This window comes from Pongo abelii, chromosome X (assembly GCF_028885655.2).
Source record: "Pongo abelii isolate AG06213 chromosome X, NHGRI_mPonAbe1-v2.0_pri, whole genome shotgun sequence".
In the NCBI taxonomy this organism is placed as follows: domain Eukaryota; kingdom Metazoa; phylum Chordata; class Mammalia; order Primates; family Hominidae; genus Pongo; species Pongo abelii.
The window spans coordinates 95,104,361-95,125,880 of record NC_072008.2 but is presented as its reverse complement, the minus strand read 5'-3'; positions in this window follow the sequence as shown (position 1 = coordinate 95,125,880).

The following is a 21,520-nucleotide window of genomic DNA, read 5'->3' as shown; positions in this document are numbered from 1 at the left end:
ATGTGTAGTGTTTTTATCCCTAGCTCCCCTTCTACCCTCTCCCTTCTGAGTCTCTAAAGTCCATTATATCACTCTGTATGCCTTTGCATATTGATAGCTTAGCTCCCAATTATGAGTGAGAACATATAGTTTTCGGCTTACCACCCCTGTGTTACTTCACTTAGAATAATGGCCTCCAACTCCATCCAAGTTGCTGCAAAGGACGTTATTCTCTTCCTTTTAATGGCTAAGTAGGAATCCAAGTATATATACCACATTTTCTTCATCCACTCATTAGTCAATGGGCACTTAGGTTGGTTCCACATCTTTGCAATTGTAAACTGTACTGTTATAAACATACATGTGCAAGTTTCTTTTTCATATAATGAGTTTTTTTCCCTTGGGTAGATACCCAGTTGTGAGATTGCTCGGTTGTATAGTAGGTCTAGTTTTAGCTCTTTAGGGAATCTTCAGATTGTTTTCCATAGAGCTTGTTCTAATTTACATTCCCACCAGCAATGTATAAGCATTCCCTTTCCCCCACATCCACGCCAATACAGATTTTTTTTTTTTCCTCTTCAATAATGACTATTCCCGCAGGAGTAAGGTGGTATCTACAGACCTTTCAAAAGGTCCTTGAGTTCCTGTTCAGTACCTGCATTGCTTCTTGAAAAAGTTCACAATGTGATTCTCTACACACTACTTTGTCCTTTCAATTGAGAGAGGTATGCTAGCAATGCTTCTAATGTGCCATCTTGAAAAAAATAAAAAATAAAATAAATTCCTTATTTTTAACAATTATATTTTAATTGCTCATAGAAAACAGAGGTAGCTTTTTAAAAGCTATTTTCTTTTGAAAAAGCAAAACAAAGTTAACTCTAAATCAGCCAGTCTCATCCTAACTCATGCATGTGAATCACTGGAGGCAGGATGTGGTCATACCGGGCTTGGTTCTGCCCTGCAGCTGGCGGCCCAGGTGCTTTAAACACACTCACGTCCCCAGGATTTACAATGGCGATCTGTCTAGATCTGTCTAGAATACAGAGGCTCAAAATTAAGTACATAAGCTCACAGCAAGATATATGTTTTCTAGGAGCCCAGCATCCAGCCTCCTCAGGTTCCTCCTCCTCAGACAAATCAAGAATGCATCAACAAATTATAAAAGCAGAGATAACGAAAAGCTAAAATTTAAACCTGGATTTTTCCTCTCCTTTAAATATCCAGGAGGTAACAAGCTTGCTTGAATAGGAACTCTAGGTTTAAAAAAGTATGCTTGTATAATAATAAATTCTGACACTTCTGAAGACATTTTTACTTTTAGTTCAGAGTTTTAAATCTAGCTTTATTTACCAAAGGTTATCTCAGATCACTTAAACTAAAGTGCATTTGCATTAGTTTTTTTAAATTTTATCTTCAAAAAAGACTGTAAGATATATTGTCTACTATTCAAAATAAATGTATGTAGGCTGTGGACTAGATTTTAGGTTTGAATGTTTCCAAAATTCATCTGGGTGAATTTGTTGCATTTTTTTCTAATTTGGTCTTCAGGTTTTTCTCTGGAAGGTGGTTGCAAACTCCAGCCCTGGCCTGGCAGATTTATCAAGAGTGTAATTGGATTGTTTGCAACTCAATGGATAAATGCTGTGGGAATGGCTACCCCATTCTCCAAGATGTGCTTATTTCACATTGCATGCCTGTATCAAAATATATCATGTACACCATAAATATGTACACCTACTATATACCCACAAAAATTTTAGAAAAAAAGCTAGCCACTCTCTAGGAAAGCCCTGATAAAGGGCCAGGTGATTGGGAGAATTAAGTTCAAGTGTTTCAGTTAGATGAGACAGATGAGACACAGGATAATTTAAAAAATGGTAGCAAAAAAAATCATAGGAATTTAATACAGGATTTTACAAATAATTACACAAATTAGCATACGAGAAAATTCAGATATCATTGCTATTTACTGCCAATTTCTATCTGACTTGATCAGACATCTGAGACTTTTTTTTTCTTAATCTAAGCATGTGAAGAAACTAAGAGGACAGGAAGCCAGAGATTTTCCCTGTAACAACCATTTTTTGCCACCACTGTCAGTTACCTTGAAAATTGCAGCTCTTGACAGTGACTTTTGAATGACTGTAAACTCAAAGTTCCAGTGTTCTCTCAAACTATAAAATAACCCTTTGTACTCCCAAAAGCCAGAGATCACGGAACTCAAGGCAGAAGACAAAAGAGCTTCACACTTTAGAGGAACCCATCCATGACACTTGGGACTACATGAGAAAGAGAGGATCTCTAAAAAGGGTTTAGTGGTGTCCATTTTGTGTTCCTCAAATGATCTCAAAGATGCTACAAGTCTTAATTTAGTTCCCTCCATATGGTAGCCAGAACTCTAAGGTTTCGCCTTAGTAATTCTTATTCATTGACCACCAAATGGAGAAAGCATGGGCTGAAAAAAGTCAGCAAAAGGGAAAAAGGGGGAGAAACAAATTGAATTAGTCTTAGAGGAGCCAGGTTAGGGAAATTTCAAGTTTTCTATAAAGGCCAATAAAGTTCTAGTTAGCAAAGTTTCAAGAATAAGGGGTTCAGTTGACTTAGAAGTTCCCATGGAAGAAATATAATTCAAAAATAGAGAAAAATAGAAAGGCTTTTTTTTTTTTTAAATATAACCTGAACATCAGCTTTTACTTAAGCTGACCTTTGACCATAGAGATCTTTTTGAAAAAATATTTTTTAAATCTCTTAACAGATTTCAGCTAGGAGAAACATCCAATATTTCTGGTTTTCAAACTAGTTTTCCTTTCTTTTTTTTATTTTTTATTTTTTTATTTGAGATGGAATCTCAGTGTATCACTCAGGCTGGAGTGCAGTGGCACAATCTCAGCTCACTGAAACCTCCGCCTCCCTGGTTCAAGGGATTAGCCCACCTCAGCCTCCTGAGTAGCTGGGACTACAGGCATACGATAACACGCCAGGCTAATTTTTTTATATTTTTATAGAGACGAGGTTTCACCATGTTGGCCAGGCTGGTCTCAAACTCCTGACCTCAGGTGATCTGCCCACCTCGGCCTCCCAAAGTGCTGGGATTACAGGTGTGAGCCACCACACCTGGCCCCCTTTTTTAAATTGAAGTTTTCTACAAAGTGAGTCATATACAAAAACAGTAACACGTTTATGTCTTAACCAAGCATGCACAAGGAGTCTCCAAAGAAGAGCAAGAAGCAGGCCTTACAAAATCCAGAGCCACTTCCAAAGACAACTAAAAAAAAAGAAAAGGCTTAATTAACTCCTTGAGAGCTGGCAGTAGACAATATGCTAGCTCAAAATGAAATACAACTCGCATTCTGTAGGGCCATTTTCTTTTAATGAGGGCCACCAACCTTTTGATTGGCTGCTTGGACACAACAGACCCAACAATCTGCATGCTCCTGAGGAACAACAAGCCAAAACAAGTTCTTAGGACACAAAATGAGACAAATAGGAGTGCAATAGCTGTTCATGGAAGAGAACGGATCAATAACAAATGGGTACCCCAAAACTAAATGTACAGAAGAGTCACAATACAAACAAATGATTTTCTCCTGCTAATCTAAATTTGGAAAGGAAGGAATAAAGAGAGAATTATACCTTCTCTTCTTAACTGGGCACTACAGGCAGAGATCCAGAACCGACCCTGGTAGAACTTCTCACCTTTCTTTACTGTCTTTTTGTCAGTTGTCTCAGAACCTCATTTTCAGGTTTCTGAGCAATCAGGTTCCTAATCATCTCATCATCATCATCAGAGCTGTAGAAGTGGAAAGGGGATGATTCCTTTCCTTTTTGTCATAAGGGTCATGGCCAGCATCCCTATAACAAAGACAAGTTAACAAGAGGAAAGCATAACAGAATCATGTGATCATAGTTTACATGACACAGGAGGCATAAGAATGAAGAAAACACACAGGGGAAGCTATGCATTTTATGCTTAGTTTCAATAAAGAAATGACAACTGTGTCGACTGGACAAAAAGAATATTATCTAATACTAAAAGACTGAGGAAAGAAACCCAGAAAGGCCTGTCCAGCTTCTTCATCGCCTTTCTGTGCAACACTCCTTCCTCCCATACATGGAGCAGGACTCTTTCTAGAATGGGGTTCTTATAACCTAAAATCAAACAAGCTAGGTTAGAGAATTTCTTTATGGCCAATTATTACACCAAAATTAGGAGGGAAAGTTAAGGTAATAGTTTTAGGTTTTATAGCTCGCTTTGGGGGAAAGGAGTTCTGGTTTCTATGCCCCACCTTGTGGAAGAGGGATTCTAGTTTCTACAGCTTGACTTGGAGGAGAATGAGGTTGAGAGATGGCAGGGCAGGAACTGGAGTTTCTGAGGCTTTCACTTTGCGGTGTTGTTTTCTAATCTCCCACACACTATTAAAATTTGGTTAGAAAGATACATTACTATCTTTATACTAACCATCAGTATGCATTCAAATAAGTGGTTTTATTCTTCACAAGGGTCCTGTACTGTACAGTTGTGACAATTTGGACACCAAATTTAGAAGGACATGTTTCATGTTGGGTCCTATTGTAGTGCTTATGTGAGTCACAGAAAAAAACACAATTCCAATGTATTACTGTAGTATTTTCTGTTTTTGGTGTGTGCAGTGTGGTTTAGGTTGATTTTTATTTTTTCAACCTATGGATGTCCAATTTCTCCAACACTATTTATTGAAAAGGATATTCTTCCTCCATTAGGTTGCATTTGTGCTTTTTTCAATAACAGTTGGGCAGTCTCCAGCTGCAAGATCAACTCTTCCCTTAGTCTTCAGCCTGCCAATTTACCTTTCAGACTTTCCAGCTTCTGCAACCACATAATCATGTGAACCAAAGTCTTAAAAATCTCTCTCTTAGTAGACAGATAGATAGATACATACAGGTAGATAGATACATAAATGGATACTATGTATATATTTATATATCTACACCTGTAAATACCCTATTGGTTCTCTTTCTTTGGAGAACCATGACAACTACAACTTTTGTTACCAAAAATGGTTCTAGAGGGACAGAGTTTTAAGGATGAGTTTTCTGAATAGCTTCTGGAATTTCTTGAATTAGTTCTCTAATCGATTTAAATTTATAGACACTGCTGTGTTCTCAAATAGTAATGACTATATTTCCAAAGTTGAGGAGAGTACTGAGAGTCTATGGCATATTGTGGAAATAAAAATACACAAAATATCACAATTGGATACTCCTAATCAAATACTTATAAGAGGCAAGATTTTGAATGACTATGTATTTGGTATTTTAGAACATTCTTAACAAACTACTGAATATAAGGAAACAGGCTGGTTACTCCTAATCTTGCTGAACAAAGTAGAGAAAACAGAGCATAAGCTCAGGTATTCCAACTGTCAGCCTATGTGTCACATAAATGACCGGAAAGTTTCCATGTCTGCCCTGAAATAAACCCTTATTGTTTGTACCCTCAGAGATGAGATTGCTGAAAAACAAACCAAGAGTTTCATTTGGTAAGTGGCTGAATCACAACCCAAACTGAATTTCAAACCTCAGAAAGTGTCTGCTGTTAAAGTGAGATCATTGATTGGAAACAAATGGAATCCTAAAACTTGAAATGGGATATCTGGGCAGACTGTGATGAACCTAAGGATGCTGAGTCCTTAAATTTTCATGAGTCTTCTCTGTAAGTAGAGAAACCTCTGCAACCCCATCTAAGGAGATTAATCCTACACTGCCTAAGGAAACTGTAATGGCTCTCCTAAGATAACTGCCTTGCAAGATACTGATTCTTCTCATGATCCACCCTCAACACTACTCTTTACTTCCATACCTATAACTAGACTCAAGTCTCAGAAGGGACTGAAAGGTGAAATACAAAGTGTGATTCATGAGGTGTGTTACACTTCAAAAGAACTACATTTTTTTTTCCAATTTACACATGTGAGATAATGGTGGAAGAAACTTAAAGTTGGATTAGACTAAATTTATTGCTATGAGCCCACTAAACAGAGATTCTCAAATTAAGGTTGTAGCCCAGGAATTTATAAAGGGCTTCAGTAGTTGATTTGGGTGGCTGCCTGAAACATGGACCAAAAGTTGGCCCTCAGCAAATGAAGGAGAGATGTCAAATCTTTTTTTTTGGTGTGCTGTGGGTGAAGGAACTAAAGCACTTAGAGAGATTGGAATGTAAGAGTGCATTTGTCTTTTAAGACCTGCTCATCCATGTCAGTAGGGTCCAAATAACAAACCTTTTACCATGAGAAAAAAAAAAATGTTAGGGGAGCTTTAGCATCCTTGAACACCTCTATGGTCATCCTTCTCTGTGAGTCAGAACTTACACTGGAAACTACTGCCACCGAATTGGGAAATCTAAATGCAATAAGGGAAATTGGATCTTAAGGTGGCAGGTGTCAAGTGGCAGCACTCAATTCCCCCCAAAATGGTGGGCATGGTTACTATAATGGACTTCAGAGTCAAAGAAGTAATCAGAATAATCTGATTTGAAGAGACCTATGGTGTTGGGTATTTAATCACAGTGTTTCTAAAAAGTGAAATTGATAGGAAACCTACCAAATTCTTACTTTATCTGTATAAATAGAAAATGTTTAGGTAGAGTGAACAAACATCTAGCTTGAATCGTAAAAAGAGATAGTAGTTGTGACCTCTTAATCAATTCCCAGACATGAAGCCAGTTTACAGACCCAGAACTCCTTTAATGAAAGAAAGACTGGGTCCGCTTGAGAAAAGAGTCTGTTACGTTGCCAAAAATTTACACAGTTAATCTTACTACAAGCATTCTTCCAAGAGATTTATGTCCTTTCACCATGATGTCTGTGCAGTGAGAAAAATGACATAATCAGAAACTTTCAGGAATTACTCCATACTGGCTCTGAACTGACACTAATAACATCACTCTGTTGCACCAAAGTAAGAACTTATAGAGGTCAGATGATCAATGATGTTTTAGCTCTGGTCCACCTTCAGGGTCTAGAGGGTGCCCCAAATCATTCTGTGCTTAATTCCCTAGTTTCATAATCTATAATTGGTATAGATAATCTCAGGAACTGGCACAGTCCCCACAAGGGTTCCTTGACTTGTGGAATGAAGGTCATTATTGTAGGAAAGGTCAGGCGGGAGGCAGTATGTATTAGTACATTCTCACACTGCTATAAAGATACTACCCAAGATTGGGTAATTTATGAAGGAAAGAGGCTTAATTGACTCACAGTTCTCCATGGCTGGGGAGGCCTTGGGAAATTTACAATCATGGCAGAAGGTGAACGGGAGGCAAGGACCTTTTTCACGTGGTAGCGAGAGAGAGAAGAGTAAGCAAGGGAAGTGCCAGATGCTTATAAAACCATCAGATCTTATGAGAACTCACTCATTATCATGAGAACAGTATGAGGGAAACTGCCCCCATGATCCAATCACCTCCCTCCGTTGACAAGTGGGGATTACAATTCCAGATGATATTTGGGTGGGGACACAGAGCCAATCCATATCACAGTAGAACTGCCACTACCTGGAAGAATAGAAAACAAAAAGAGAGGCCAGGCTCAGTGGCTCACGCCTGTAATCCCAGCACTTTGGGAGGCCGAGGCGGGCGGATCATGAGGTCAGGAGATTGAGACCGTCCTGGCTAACATGGTGAAACCCCGTCTCTACTAAAAATACAAAAAATTAGTCGGGCGTGGTTGCAGGCGCCTGTAGTCCCAGCTACTTGGGCGGCTGAGGCAGCAGAATGGCCTGAACCCAGGAGGGCGAGCTTGGAGTGAGCCGAGATGCGCCACTGCACTCCAGCCTGGGCGACAGAGACTCCGTCAAAAAAAATAAATAAATAAATAAATAAAGAAAAAGAAAAGAAAAAAGAAAAGGAAAAAAAAAAAAAAAAAGAAATGCCATATTCCTGGATAGACTGCAGTGACTAGCATCATCACAGTGGACATTAAGGATGCAGAAGCAGTGATAATCAGCATATCTCTATTCAGGTCACCTACTTGGTATGTATAGAAAACAAATTTTGGATGATTGCAGTAGATTATCATACTCTTAACCCACCAACCCAGTTGGTGGCTCCAACTGCAGCTGCTGTACCAAATGTGAAAATGCACATATCCTCTGCTACCTGGTATGGAGCTGTTGATCTGGAAAATGTTTTTGTCTCTTTACCTTTTAGTAAGAGCCATGAGAAGCAGCTTAATTTCTGCTTGTATGGCCAACGATAAAACCTCACTGTCCTAACTCAGGGGGTATATTAACTATTCTGTCTTAAGTCATAACTTTTCAGAGATTTTGATCACCTTTTTCTTCTATAAGAAGTCACACTGGTCAAATACACTGGTATCATTATGCTGATTGGATCTATAGAACAAGAGGTAGCGATAATTCTAGAATAAATGGTAAGATATTTGTCTGTGAGAGAGTAGAAAATAAATCTCAATACACATCAGAGATCTTTATCAGAGCACAATAGCTATAGTACTGTGATTGTGTCATGTAAATATATCCCTTATAAGCTGAAGAATAAGTTTTTGCATGAGACCCCTCCCACAACCAAAAAAATTGCACAATGCTTAGTGAATCTTTTTGAATTTTAAAGGCAACATATTCCTCATTCGTGTATGTTATCTTGGCCTATTTATTGAGTAACCCAAAAAGCTGTCAGTTTTGAGTAGGGCTCAGAACAAGAGAAGACTCTGCAGCAGGTGCAGGATGCTGTGCATGCTGCTCTGTCACTTGAGCTATATGATGCAGCAAATAAAATGGAGCTTGAAATGTTCATGTCAGATAGAGATGCTGTTTGGAGCCTTTGGTAGGACCTTATAGATAAATCACAGTGCAGGGCCTCAGGAATTTGTAGGAAACTCTGCTATTCTCTGCAGATAACTACTTTTCTTTTGAGAGACAGCCCTTGACCCACTATTGGGCCATGGCAAAGACTGAATGCTTAACCACAGGCCACCAAGTTACCACGTAACTGAAGCTACCCATAACTAACTAGATATTCTCTGACATACCAAGCCATAAGATTAAGGAAGTATAGCAGCACTTCATTATGAAATGAAAGCAATAACTCCAGATTGAGCTTCAGCAGGCTCTAAATGCAAAGATGTGTTATATGAAGCAGTGACATAAATGTCTATGGTCCCCACTCCTGCAGCATTGCCTTCTCTCTACCAACCTGCCCCTATGGCCTATTTGTAAGTTTCCTATGATCATTGATAGGGGAAGGGAAGACCTGGGCCTGGTTTGCAAATAGTTCTGTGTGATATGTAGGCATTACCTAAAAGTCGATAGTTAGAGAACTGCAGCTCCTTTCTGGACATACCTGAAAAACAGTATTGAAGAAAAATCCTCCTAATGGGCAGAACCTCAGGAAGTGCACCTGGCTATTTATTTTGTTTGGAAGAAGAAATGGCCAGATTTGCAGTTATGTGTCAACTCATGGCAATGGTTTGGCTTAAAGGTTAGAAAATTTATAGAACATCATTTGAAAATAGTTGTCAAGGAAGTCTGGGGAAAAGGTATGTGGATAGACCTCTCAGAATGGGTGAAGAATTTGAAGATATTTGTATTCCATATAAATGCTCAACAATGGGTGACCTTAGTAGAGAAATGTTTTAATAATCAAGTAGATAAGATCACCCATTCTGTGGAGGATACCAGACAGCCTCTTTCCTATCCACCCCTATAATCCCCCAGTGAGCTCATGAATAAAGTGGCTATGCTGACAGGGATAGAGTTTATGTCTGGGCTCAGCAACATGGCCTTCCATTCACCAAGGCTGACCTGGCTATGGCCACTCCTGAGTGCCCAATCTGCTAGCATCAGACACCAACCCCGAGTCTCTGATATAGCACCCTTCCTTGGGGAGATCAGCAAGTAGATTACATTGGAACACTTCCGTTATGGAAAGGGTAGTGTTTTCTTTTTTTTTTTTTTCTTTTTTCCTTGCTGGAACTTAAACTCATTCTGGAAATCGATGTTCCTTTCCCGCATGTGCAATGCCTCTGCTGAAACTACCATCTGTGGACTCACCGAATGCCTTACCATGTATTCCATACTTATTGCTTTGTATCAAGAAACCTACTTCACAGCAAATAAGGTGTGGCAATGGGCCTATGCTTATGGAATTTATTGGTCTTACTATGTTTCTCACCATTATAAAGCAGCAGGCTTAATGGAACAGTGGAATGGCCTTTTGATGGCTCAGTTACTATGCCAACTAGGGTTACTGTCTTGAAAGGCTGGGGTAAGATTCTTCAGGACAATGTTTATGCTCTGAATCAGCATCTAATTTGGTGCTGTTTCTCCCATAGCTAGGATTTCTGTGTCCAGCATTCAAGGAGTGGAATTGGTAGTGGCACGATCAGCTATTACCCCTAATGATCCACTTTGCTTCCTGTTTCCGTGACCTTATGCTCTGCTGGCCTAAAAGTCTTATTTCCGAAGGGAAAATACTTCTACCAGGAGACACAATAATGATTACATTGTACTTGAAGTTAAGAACACTACCTGGCCACTTTGAGATACTTATCCCATTGAATCAACAGACAAATAAGTTAGTTACTGTGCTGGTTAAGGTGATTGATCCTGATTACCAAGGGGAAATTAAACTGCTACTTAACAATACCATAAGAATACAGGAGTCTGAAATACAGGAGATCCCTTGGAGTGTCTCTTAGTGTCACCATTTGCTATGTTTAAAGTGAATGGAAAACTGCAACAACCCAATTCAGACAAAACTGGTAATAAACCAGACATTCCTGAAATGAAGTTTTGTTTACCCCACAAGGTAAATAGCCATGGCCAACTGAGGTGTTTGCTGAAGGCAAAGGAAATGTTAAATGGGTAGTAGGAGAATGTAGTTGCAAATAGAAATGCTCCTTGACTTATAACGGGGTTACATCCTGATAAATCCATTTTAAGTTGAAAATATTGTAAGTGAAAAATGCATTTAATACACATAACCTACCATACAGCATAGCTCAGCTTAGCCTACCTTAAAAATGCTCAGAACAGTATTACGTGACAGTGTCATACAACATAGTGCCAGCTTGGGAAAAGATCAAATTTCAAAATTTAAAGTATGATTTTTACTGAATGTGTATCACTCTCACATCATCATCAAGTCAAAAAATTGCCAGCAAAACAATTGTAAGTTGGAGACTTCCTGTATATTCCATGACTGTATGATGAGTTACAGAAATGAGGATACAATTATCATAAATATTTTTTCTTATTTTACTGCAAACATATTTATATGTATATATATTAGTAGAAATACATATACATATATACATTCAACTATCTATATAAGGTTGAGTAAATATCATTTTTCTTCTATATCTAATCCTCTTTTTATATAATATAAGGTATTTTTACTTAATAGCATAATATTTAAGCATTTTTAACTGTATATTATAGTAATTATATTCTAGAATATCAAGAAGAAAAGTGAATATTAAACAAAGATTTTTGCATCCTTTTCTGGAGAAAATGTTAGTGCATTTTTAGTTGTATGTAGTAAAATGTATCATGTTAGGCAGAAGTATAACTGTAATTTTGTGTATTTTGAGATTATAGTTTGATATGCATATGAGTGCCGAACTGACAAAAGGTAGACTTGTGATGGCTAATTTTATGTGTCAGTTTGGATAGGCTATGTACCAGTGTATTTGGTGAAACATATTAGGATGTTTCTGTGAAGGTATTTTTTGGTGAGATTAATATTTAAGTTAGCAGACTTTAAATAAAGCAGAATGCCCTCTACAATGTGGGTGGGCCCCATGCAATCATTTCTAGGATTTAAGAAAAAGACTGATCTTCTCTGAGAAAAAGGGAATCTGCCCACTGACCTCCTTAGTACTTGGGCTGCAACACAGACTATTCCATGAGTCTAGCCTGCTTGCTGGTCTACCAGCAGAGCTGGGACTTGCCAGCCTCCACAGTTCTGTAGCCACTTTCTTAAAGTAAACTCTCTCCCCTCCCCTGAACCCCCACACACATTCTATTGGTTCTATTTTTTTCTGGAGAACACTGTCTACTATAGGAATAAAATACCATAATCAGATTGCACTAATCAAAATTTATTCCTGAAATGGGAAGGAACCCAATGTTATCTAATACCTGAGCAGAACTGGGGATTTGTGAAAAGAAAAATATGGGAAATGTATATTCAGTGGAAACAAATAGTGTCTGCTACAATCGTATTTTGGATGTCTGCAATCTTGATTGTGAAATTGACTATTTTTACTAAGCACAAGTTTGTATCAAAAAAGAATACATCCTTCCATAAGGAAACACAAATGACCAGACTTTCTTCCTTCTTTCTTTTCTCCTAATCCAATTTTAGGGATATACAGAGGGAAAGACTATAGAGAAAGAAAACCTCTGATTCTATGCGAATTTGTCCAGTTAAATAATGTGTACTGACATATTTAAACCAACAGTTAAAAAACAAACAGTAACAGATCTTTATTGAGCACCTTTTGCGTACAGGTTCTGAAGACATAGCAGTTGATAAAACAGGAAGAAAAAAATAGCCCCCAGAGATTACATTCAAGTGTTGTGTAGATTCATTGTATTAATCTATAATGTGCCAAGTAAATTTATCTCTTTCTATCTGGTTCTTAAAGTATTTTAAATGGCTTTATTAACACATAAATCACATGGATAATGGATACAAAAATAGTTAGAAAATGTGAATAGTATTTAGTATTTGATACCACAACAGTGACTATCATCAATAATAATTTAATTGTACATTTTACAATAACTAAAAAAGTATAATTGGACTGTAACACAAAGGATAACTGCTTGAGGGGATGGATACCCAATTTACATGATGGGGTGTCTTTATCAAAATATCTCATGTACTCCATAAATATATACACCTACTATGTACCCACAAAAATTAAAAATAAAAAAATAAAAAGATGTAATTTACATGCCATACAATTTATGCATTTAAATTTTATAATTTAATGGTTTTTAGTGTATTCAATTATATATGCAACCATCATCACAGTCAATTTAGACTTTTCAATCAGCCCCCAGAGAAACCACATTCTATTACAAGTTTGTGGATTTGTCTGTTTCTCCATTCAGATCCATGCATTTTAATTTCATTTAATTTTAGGCTATCTTGTTTTGTGCTTACACATTTAGGATCATCATGCCTTTTTTGTTGGCTAATCTGTTTATCATTGTGTAATGCTCCTCTTTGTCATTACTAATTTTCATTGCACTAAAGTTCTACTGCTGCCACTGTGGCTGCAAACAAATATATATTTTATATATGGATGTAGTATGCACCCACGGCTGCATACTGGTGTGATGCAGGGGATGGGTTGGCCCCTGGGTCTCTGGTGGTGACTCAGCAATAGGCAGTTCAGGCAGCTTGCTCCATCAGGTATGGGTTTGCTCATTAAGTCCCAGCTGAGATTCTCATTACCCTCCACTACACGCCCCCCTTCTCCCGAACTTATTCCCCAGAGCTAACCTCTTGGCGGTTCTGGGTTTCAGATCTCTGTAATGTTCCATCCAGGATATATGGAAGATAAAAAAAGAAAAAACACAAAATTCACCATGATTATGTTCTTCAAGTCCTGATGTCCTTAGGCATTTCACCTTTCTTTCCACCCTTCAGAATTCTTCTTTCATTTTGTATTATTTCTAGGGCATTTGGTTTTATTAAGCGGGAAAGAAAAGGAAATGGAAAGTCTAGGCCATCTTGTCTCAGAACCAGAGCTCTACATCCATATATAAAATGTATATTTAAGATTTGCATGCAGGTTTATTGAAAAGTGTTCTTGTGATTAACACCTGTAACAGTGAAGGAAGCAGGGTTGGCAGTGGCGGAAGTTCAATAGCAATGCAACCACTACAACTCCCTGTTTTGTTTACAGGGAATTCTGGAGCTGAAATGATCTTTCAGAGTTTCCAGGTGAAGCAAAGGGGGGAGTATTTGTAACCTATGCAATAATCACTGGAAGTAAGCTACCTCCAGGACAGAAGTACAATCTTGAGAGAGGTAGTTTACTTTCACAGAGGGTGATTTTTTGAGAGTGTCTAAGCTGTGAGCCATTGGCAATCAACATTCCTGACAGTTTAGGGAATGAATTCCTAGATCTGCCAAATAGATGTCAAATAGATGTCAGCTGATGATGTTAGCTGTTGGATTGTCATACATGGATTTTCTTGTTGGAGAACTTTTCTTCTATACCTAATTTGTAATTTATAATAATAATATATTGTTTATATCAAAACAGCAAAAAAAAAGGATTTTAAATGCTCTCACCACAAAGAAATGATAGTATTTGGGTGTGATGATGATAGTATTTGGGGTGACATAATCAAATAGATGTCAGCACCCACTACACCTAGAGAACTTGCAAAACTTTCAGACTGAGACTGTAAAGCCAGATAGTCTGATTAGGAAAATCTACAGTTGAACATGGGATATCTGTACTTTAAAATTCTTCACAAGTATTTCTGGTACGCAACCAGGGTTGAAAACTGCCTGTTTATTTGATTAATTATCAGCATAGTTCTGATGGATACAGACATGAAGGAGATGGAAAAGAAGAAAAAGAAGGAAAAGATTAACACGGAATGGGAAGAATCTGTGCACATGTTTAGAGAGCCTACATCTTTTAGTGAGTCATGAAGGAAATGTAATGATTTCATTGATGGTGATAAAGAGAGAATTTTCAGTGAATATGTAATCAAGCAATATAAGTGAAAGCACAACATGCACAGAAAATTCACGAGGTAGTAATCATATAGTGATTTTAATTATATGCTTTATACAAAGATCTGGGACTAATTTTCTGATATCATGTGCTGTGTGACATTCCGTAAGACAGTAGTCCCCAGCTTTTTCAGTACCAGGGACCAGTTTTGTGGAAGACAATCTTTCCATGGATGGGTGTGGGGTGGGATGAAACCGTTCCACCTCAGATCGGATCTGATCATCAGACATTAGATTCGCATAAGGAGCACACAACTTAGATCCCCCACAGGTGCAGTTCACAATAGGGTTCACACTCCTATGAGAATATAATGCCACTACTAATCTGACAGGCAGTAATTCTTGCTAGCCTGCTGCTTACCTCCTGCTGTGCAGGCCAGCTCCTAACAGGCCACAGAGCAGTACCAGTCTGTGGCCCCGGGGTCAGGGATCCCTGATGTAAGATACTGAAACTTTTGAAGTCTTCTTTCCACGAAATGAAGTTCCTTCATTCAATAACGATTTATTGAATGTCTACCATATACAAATCACTTCTCTAGGTACTGGTGTACAGTGTTGAAAAAGACAGTCATGGTCCCTATTCTTGTAGGCATAATATGTACCTCTTAAAATTGTTGCCTGGATATGACATATTGCATATACAAGTACTTATCACGCTGCTTAGTACATGTGGGCTCAATGAGCTGCTTAGTACAAGTGAGCTTAGTACATGTGAGCTTAGTACATGTGAGCCAGCTGTTGTTTGTGTTAATAGCATAATTACACCTGGAGCAGGATGTCTAGTGACCTGTAAATAGATGGTAAAGATCAGTTACAGCAAGACATTTAAAACCAAATTTAAGACTTTTGACATACATTCATAAATTATAGAAAGGAGTTGTGGATTTTCTTTTTTAAGTTATATTTTATTTCTAATTGCAAATAATAATTTTATATATTTATGGGGTACAATGTGGTGTTTTGTTACATGTACATTGTGGAATAATCAAATATGGTCAATTAACATATTTATCACACCCAAATACTATATTTCTTTGTGGTGAGAGCACTTAAAATCCTTTTTTATGCTGTTTTGATATAAACAATATATTATTATTATCAATTACAAATTAGGTATAGAAGAAAAGTTCCCCGACAAGAAAATCCATGTATGACAATCCAACAGCTAACATCATACTCAATGTGAAAAGTTGAAGCCTTTTCCTCTAAGATAAGGAAAAAGACAAAAATGTGACCTATCTTTCTAAACATTTTTTAAACATGGCAAATACTTTTTAAAACATATTTTTAAACTTACTGTCCAATACACCAAAGTAGTCAAATGGGGAAAGTTAATTTCTTCAAGAATGGAAGGTGGAAAAATTGCATTTTTATATGAAGAAAAGTAATCTCACATCCTCACATCATACATAAAAGATAATTCAAGAAGGACCACAGAGTAAAAGGTAAAATTTCAAAATACAAGGTAAAAGAAATCATACTACAACACCTCCATTAATTAAGTGAAGGGAAGGAAATCTTAAGTCATAAGAAATAATAAGCATAATAAAAAAATTGAAAAACTAGACTTCACCAAAATGTAAAACTTCTTAGCAAAATACCCTGTTAAGAAAATTAATAGACCGGGCGCGGTGGCTCACGCCTGTAATCCTAGCACTTTGGGAGGCAGAGGCAAGTGGATTGCCTGAGCTCAGGAGTTCAAGACCAGCCTGGGGAACATGGTGAAACCCCATCTCTATTAAAAATACAAAAAATTAGCCTGGCGTGTTGGCGTGTGCCTGTAGTCCCAGCTACTCGGGAGGCTGAGACAGGAGAATTGCTTGAACCTGGGAGGCGGAGGTTGCAGTGAGCCAAGATGGTGCCATTGCACTCCTGAACAGAGTGAGACCCCATCTAAAAAAAAAGAAAGAAAGAAAGAAAAGAAAATTAATAGGCAAGTCAAAACTAGCAGAAAATATTCAAAAAATATATATCTGACAAAATGCTGGTATTGATCATATATTTTAAAAGCACAAATCTATTTAAAAACAATTTTTTAAAATGGGGAAATATTGTAACACTCCATTTAAGTAAACTTTTTTGTTTAAGAAATAGGGAAGTATTCTAACACACACTTCACCATTAACATGAAAAAGTCATCAGAAAGATTTTTTCAAATTAAATATACAGTGTAGTACATTCACCGGAGTGGCTAAAATTACAAATAAAGACTAACAACACAAAATGCCATTTGAGTGTAAAGCAAATTAACTCTAATTGTTAGTAGGAGTGTAAAAAACTACACTAAGTTTGATAAGTTTAGCAGACTCTTAAAAATCTAAATAATACTTATTCTTAATAGTCAAGAACTGGAAATTCAGACATCCATCAATAGGACAAAAGATTAACATTATATGGATAATTAGTATTACTAGACCTATTAAACTCTTCGTCTGCCCCTAAATCCTTGTCAATCATGGATCTTTTCAACATTGCTATAGATTTGCCTTTGCTGGAGTATGATATAATTACAATCATATGATATGAAGCCTTTTCTGACTGGCTTCTTTCTCTTTACAATATGCATTTTAAATTCATCTATGTTTTCTGTGGCTTGATAGTTCAATTTTAAAAATCAATAGATTTTTTTTTAGCTGTTTTTGGCTTACAGAAAAATTGAGTAAAAGGTACACAGAGCTTGCTCTGGGGTTTCTCCCTTTCCTCCAGTTCCCGTTATTATTGGTATCTTGCATTAGTGTGGTGCATTTATTACAATTGATGAGTTAATATTAATATTTTGTTATTAACTAAAGTCCGTAATTCCCATTAGAGTTCACTCTTGGTGTTGTACACACTATGGATTTTAACAAATTCTCATATACAGTGATGTGTATCTACTATTATAGTTTCATAAAGACAGTTTTAATGCCCTAAAAATCTACCATGATATGATTATTCATCCCTCCCTCCTCCCCCCAAAACTCTGGCAAACACTGATCTTTTTATTATCTAATTTTAATTTTTCCAGGATGTTAAAAAAGTGAAATTATATGTAGCTCTTCCAGACCAGTTCCTTTCAATTAGCAACGCACATTGAAGATGTGTCTAAACATTCACTGTCAAAACCAATCACCTAGATTTTGTGCTGTCATCATATCTGGGTTCTATAGTTTTGTATTTCATATTTAGATCTATGATCCATTTTGAGTTTTGTGTGTGTGTGAGAGAGAAACATGTAAAATTTGTGTTTAGGTTCATATTTTTTTTTCATATGTTAGACCAAATATTCCAGCACCATTTGTTGGAAATACTATTCTTTCTCCATTTAATTGACTTTGCTGTCTTGCCACAGGTCAGTTGAATATATTAACATGGTTGATTTATGGAATTTCTATATTGTTACCTGGATCTATGTTTCTATTATTTGCTAATACTGTGTTGTCTTAATTACTGTAACTTTACAGTAAGTCGTGTCATCATGTAGTGTGTGTCCTCAAACTACTTCTTTAGTATTTTGTTGTCTATTCTGTCTTTTGCTTTTCATACAAACTTTAGTGTTTCAATATACACAAACAATTTTCTGAGTTCTAATATGGAGTGCATTGAATATGTAGATTAAGTTAAGAAGAATTTGAGGCACGATAAGTAAGATTAGGAGCTTATACTGGCTTGTCCCTTTGTACGAAGCCCGGTGGGCGCTGCATCCCTTGCACACCTGTGCATCAGCACCTAATTCTTTTGCAAGGTAAGCAGTCCTACAGGATACCAACAGACTGCCAGATAGTCACATGTTCCTGATACCTAGTACAGCCTGGGAAAAAGAAAAAACGTCCCTTATTCCTGATGTAACTTCCCCAATCTCCCATCAATCAGCACCAAAAGCCCAAGAGATATTAGCTACAAATTCCTGCCTGGGTGGGGGGCAACAGGGGCTTCTCTGGAGTCCCATATGTGCAGTTGGGCTCAAGGTTTAATTTAGTAACCTTTCCCTTATTTTAACAGTAAAAAAAAACATGCTCCCTAGGTGGAGATTTTATACGCTGATGACACATGTGATGCATTTTAGAGCATGTAGATACTAAGCACATTTACCGACCGCAGGCCCGCCTTTACATACTTGACCTCATCAGTATTTTATGAATATGTATGTACAGGTTGCATAAAGGGAATTTCCCTTAAGCCACTAGGGGTTGTCTTGCTTTTTGAGCAGCCCACTCTGCCTCTCAGTGAGTACTTTTGCTTTGCAATAAACTTTTGCTTTGCAATAAACTTCTTTACTCTGACTTTGGACTCTCAGTGAAGTCAAGAAATTGAATCAGGTCACTGACAACAAATGGACATATTAATATTGAGTCTTCTAATTCATAGACGCAGAGTAACACTCCATCCATTTATTTCTCGATTTATTTATTTTTCTCCATTTATTTAGAGGTTTGATTTCTTGCATAAGATTTTTGAAGTTTCCCCACATAGATCCTGTATATGTTTTAATAAATTTATACCTAAGTATTCCGTTTTTGGGTGCTATAATAGTGGTGTATTTTTTATTAGAGTTCTTATTTCTATAACTCATTGCTGATGTATAAGACATCAATTCATTTTTATTTATTTTCCTTTTATTCTGCAACCTTGCTATATTTATGCATTAGTTCCAGTAGTTATTTTGTCAACTCTTTTGGATTTTGTTAATTCTTTGGGATTTTCCACATAGGGAACATGTTATCTGTGAGTAAATACTGTCATTTTATTTCTTCCCAGTCTATATATATTTTCTATACTTTTCTTGTCTTGTACAAGCTAAGACATTCCAATAGTACAATGTGGAATAAGTGACAAGAGAGGACATTCTTGACTTATTCTTGATAGTGGGAAAGCATACAGTTTCTCATCTTTAAGTATGATGATAGTTATTTGTGTGATGAACAGTGTTTTGTAAGTGTTCTTTAACAAGTAATCCTTTCTATTTTTTTGTTTGCTGGGAAGGTTTTTCTTTGGGTCTAGTGCTATAATCATGTGATGTGATTATTTTTCTTATTCTGTTGTTATGGTAGACTACATTATTATTAGAATGCTGAAACAGATTTGCATACCTAGAGTAAATTTTAGTAAATTTTACTGAATATAGATTTTTAGGTTTGCGGGGTGTTTTAAAAAATTACTGTAAATATTTTATTACACTCTTTTCCTGCTTATGTAGTTTTTGATGAGAAATGACTGTAGTTTTTAATTCTTTTTTCCATGGTAAGGTACCAGTTTTTATTCTGGTATTTATTTCTTTCAAGATTTTCTCTCTTTTTTTTATTATTATTATACTTTAAGTTTTAGGGTACATGTGCACAATGTACAGGTTAGTTACATATGTATACATGTGCTATGCTGGTGTGCCGCACCCATTAACTCATCATTTAGCGTTAGGTATATCTGCTAATGCTATCCCTCCTCCCTCCCCCCACCCCACAACAGTCCCCAGAGTGTGATGTTCCCCTTCCTGTGTCCATGTGTTCTCATTGTTCAATTCCCATCTATGAGTGAGAACATGTGGTGTTTGCTTTTTTGTCCTTGCGATAGTTTACTGAGAATGATGATTTCCAATTTCATCCATGTCCCTACAAAGGACATGAACTCATCATTTTTTATGGCTGCATAGTATTCCATGGTGTATATGTGCCACATTTTCTTAATCCAGTCTATCATTGTTGGACATTTGGCTTGGTTCCAAGTCTTTGCTACTGTGAATAGTGCTGCAATAAACATACGTGTGCATGTGTCTTTATAGCAACATGATTTATAGTCCTTTGGGTATATACCCAGTAATGGGATGGCTGGGTCAAATGGTATTTCTAGTTCTAGATCCCTGAGGAATGGCCACACTGACTTCCACAAGGGTCGAACTAGTTTACAGTCCCATCAACAGTGTAAAAGTGTTCCTATTTCTCCACATCCTCTCCAGCACCTGTTGTTTCCTGACTTTTTAATGATTGCCATTCTAACTGGTGTGAGATGGTATCTCATTGTGGTTTTGATTTGCATTTCTCTGATGGCCAGTGATGGCCAAGATTTTCTCTCTTTTTACTTTTCTACAGTTCAAACATATATGCCTAGGAGCTTCCTGTTAAGTTCTCCAACTTGGTGTTTCCTATGTTTCTTGAAACTGTGATTTGCTATCTGTTATTAATTTTGAATGTTTCCAAGCATTATCACTTCAAGTATTCTGTTCTCCTTTTTTCCCTTTTGTTATTACAATTAAGAATATGTCATACCTTTTGAAGCTGTTCCACAATTCTCTTCCTTTTCTGTTTCATCAGTTTTTTGTAATCTTTGCATTCTATTATGGAAAGCTTTTATTGCCTTATCACTAAGCTTGCCTATTCTTTCTTTGTTCATATACTGATAAGCCTTTCAAGGGCCTTCGTTTTGATTTTTAGAGTAGTTTTTATTTCTGGTATTTTCTTTTAATTTTTTTTTTTAGTGCTTCCATCACTGTTCTTTTGTGTTACCTTTTATTCCCTTTAGTATCCTTAACATTTTAGTCACAGTTATTTTATATTGTCTATCTTACAACTCCAATATCTATGTTGTATCTGAGTCTGGTTCTGATTCTTCATTTGATTCTTAACACTGTGTTTCACTTGCCTTTTTGCCTGCTTTATTTTTATTTTTCTTGAAAGGCAGACATTGTACCAGGTAATAATGTTGTGGGACTTTTTCCTTAGTTGAGCTCAAGACTGGGTCCTTATCACAAGGCCACAAAAAATTAGGCTCGCAGACAATTTGAAGAGTGAGGAGGGCAGGGTTTAT